Raw genomic sequence first — 3,168 nt, 5'->3', positions numbered from 1 at the left:
CGATCTTAGCAGGTTTTAAAAGCCACTCAGATTAGATCATATAACTGGTCAACTTTGTTCAGATCGTTAGCTTTAGGAGCAGGAACAGGGTGCAAACTACGAGGGCGCTAGGGGGAGCTCGGCTCCCCTTAAAAAGAAAATGGGCTCCCCTGAAAACGTGATTTTTGAAATTTTGGGGGGGTCTCTAAAAATATTGACAATATGTAATTTTGACTTGCAATTTTAGTTTTGTGTGATGTGATCATTGTGGATTATTATGTGTACAATTTCAGAAACATCATTCATTCATGCATGAAGGCGATTTAAACCTAATTCACTTCAATAAAGATAACTATACATGCTATTATTGTCATGAGCATCAAGGCGTGGCGGCGCTGTGGTGCAAATACAACTCATGTTTAGTACGTGTTAACTCAAAGATTAGTAGAAAAAAATAAAAAGGAGGCCATTAATCAGCGCGCAAGTCCTTGAAGGCGATTCTGCAGCTAGCATCTTTTAGCCATGGTAAAAAGACAGCCTGATGCTTTGTTTATAGACTGTTTGTGGGTGGCTGTTTGTCGTCGGACCAATCAATTCCTGTCGATAAACTATAACAAGGTAAATCCTGTTTAGTGCATAAGTCACTGTAAGTCACTAAAAAAAATCTGGGAATTTTTGGTAGCATACTGATCTAATTATATGGTAAATTGGCTTTAATTATACCTGTTGAAATTAGTTTTGCAGCTTAGGTTTTCCGTATTTGAAATCAATGTTTAATTTGTGTGACTACAATCATCAACGGAAAGGCTGTATTGTTATTCCATTGTTCTAGTCAGGGAAGACTGCAAAACAGTAAAGAAAGTGATAAAGACATACAACCGTAGGAGGAGCACTTACTATTTCATTACTTGCTTCGTTATCGCTGTCACTATCTGTTTTTCACACTGGTTAGTGCTGCGCGCTGAAATAACGTTTCTCCTGTTCATTTCACAGTCAATTCCAGAGGCTGAATAGCGCTCTCCTTCTCTTTGCCAATATTTCCTTCAGGACATTGCATGAAGGGTTCTGAAAGAAGGGAGCAAATCATGGTCAAATAAAAATGACAGATGTAGATCCTAGAAGGTTAAGACCAGTACTCTATTATGACCATCATGACAATCCATGACATTGCCGTTATTGCTGGAGAGATTCACCGTTGGACGAGTTGTGCAAAAGAGAAAAAAAACAAGGCTTGGTCTCAAAGGGTTGCTTTCTGAAATTGCCTTGCAAATTAAATGTACATATGTTCAATAATTAAAGCAGAAGCTATGTGTTCAGCAGCACAGTGTGGTACCAATCTTATTAGTATAAGAGCTATGCCCAAAAAAGATGTTCATCTTCATTCTGCCCCAACTCTAACTAACCTTCAGCTCTACGCTTCAGCTGGCTTTTGCCTACAAACATATTAGTGAAGATGATGATGAGTGACAGCGACTTTTACATCTCGCCCCAATTAGCGAGCCACCCTTGTTCCCTCTCAACATTTACTGTAGGAGGAGGGTTGACACATGCCCATCAGTCGTTCCTGTTTCCCATCTCTCTGTCTGCACGCAAACCTCCCCCCTTGCCTCCAGGCTCACAGGCCTGTTGCCACCGGTGTCACAGCCAGCTGCCATCATTCTCAATGTCCATTTCCCCTTTTTCAACTGCAGACTGAGACTTACAACAGCAAGTCCAACCAGCACTTACACATATCTTTGCAGAATTAAATCAATCTTCCCTTACCAATGAATGGGTCAGCAGTGTTCTAAATATGGATTGCATTGCTAGGGTTTCCTGCTCTCCTGGACAGACTGGGAAAACCTCAGTTAGTGACATGAAAATAGTAATCTTTAGTACCAGATGTATTCATACACAATATTTCATAGCTTCAACCAGAAGATGCATGTGTGGCAGTCGGCTGGATGCCCATGGTGACGGTAGCTATGAGCACATGAGCAGACACACTACAGGAATGCAATTCCCCAGGTCTGAGCACAAGCGGAGCGTTACTCAATAAAATCAAGAGGTTTTAGCACTTCAGCTTTTAGCTCCAAATCAAAGGCATGGGCTTGAAAAATATCACTTAATGGTGGGAGTTTGTTTTACTGTAGCTGAGACATGGACTGTGGGGACTGATGTGATCAGAAGGAGGTGGGTGTGATCAGTATACAGTAAGTAAAAGATTATATGGTGCATGTAACTTTTTTTTGTGGGTTTTTTAATCACTCATCTCCTTTTTCCTTTCCTTGCTTTTTGACAGAGCTGCTGAAAACGGGTGTGGGATCAATAAAGTTTGAATCTTATCCTATGTTTTTTTCATGGTGTAGTTAAAATTCAAATATGTACAGAAAATATATTTAACCAATTCAAACTGGCAGACTTACTTCAAACAACAACAATCAGCCCAATCCCTACTGTGTTTCTTTAAAGAACATGCCAGACATTTGAGGAATACTGTGTTAAATGCACCCATTTGTTTTATTGATCTCTCTTTCATGGGGTTAAAGTGAACCCATTAACTTCCTTCTTTGCACTGAGAGTTTCCTGTATTGACCCATTCTTCTCTGGGACTCTTGCAAAGTGAGAGTAAAGTGAATTGTAAACACTGTAAAGTCCATAGATAAGCAGAAGTGTCAAAGAACACAGAGGCCTTTAATTCCATGTCTGTTCAACCAAAAACATCTAAATATACTGTAGGTCTAAAGGAATATCTGCAGCTTTTGAAGGAAATGATTGGATCTGATGTGATTAGCTTTTACTGAGGAACTTCCCCTGCTGATAGTGTCTTCATCCTAATAAAATAACATTCATCCAGCTCCAACCTCCTCTCTACATTTCATAAAATGCCTGTCTGTAAGCTTGCACCCCCAGTTTGCAATAGGGTTGTCTTCACGACCAGTTTAAGGAAAGGCATGAGTGTCAAGGTCTCACCATGTGTTGCCTCACACAAGCCAGGATAAAACCTGCAGTGAAGTAACAGGGAGTCACAGCTTTGCATGGCTTATAAGGCTTATTAGCATTCCTCCCCAACTGACAGTCGAAGAATAACAAATATTGAACGTGACTTTTAAACACAGTAACTGTGATATTCCCATTTGAGGACTGTGTGTTGTAAATGAGGGGAACGGCAGTGTGTTGTAATGTGGATTGATGCTCTCATAATAACTG

General features: G+C 40.2%; 2 long non-coding RNA genes across 3 annotated transcripts in view; both read right to left on the bottom strand.

Annotated features, from left to right (window-relative positions):
- The window catches only part of LOC116704883 (uncharacterized), a 6,711-nt gene extending 6,209 nt beyond the window's left edge, over positions 1-502 (bottom strand). Inside the window, exon 1 of the long non-coding RNA XR_004335800.1 lies at positions 87-502. This is a non-coding gene — a long non-coding RNA (uncharacterized LOC116704883). The remainder of the gene's footprint in view (positions 1-86) is intronic.
- LOC116704884 (uncharacterized) overlaps positions 1-3,168 on the bottom strand; it is a 115,124-nt gene that overhangs the window by 102,970 nt on the left and 8,986 nt on the right. Inside the window, exon 4 of one of the 2 annotated variants that reach the window (XR_004335801.1) lies at positions 888-1,044. The exons of the other annotated variant lie outside the window; for it this stretch is intronic. This is a non-coding gene — a long non-coding RNA (uncharacterized LOC116704884). The remainder of the gene's footprint in view (positions 1-887; positions 1,045-3,168) is intronic. 2 annotated transcript variants of the gene reach the window in all.

The sequence above is a fragment of the Etheostoma spectabile genome, chromosome 17 (assembly GCF_008692095.1).
Source record: "Etheostoma spectabile isolate EspeVRDwgs_2016 chromosome 17, UIUC_Espe_1.0, whole genome shotgun sequence".
In the NCBI taxonomy this organism is placed as follows: domain Eukaryota; kingdom Metazoa; phylum Chordata; class Actinopteri; order Perciformes; family Percidae; genus Etheostoma; species Etheostoma spectabile.
Note: the sequence above shows the minus strand (reverse complement) of the source record. Positions and strands in the feature narration are given on the sequence as shown.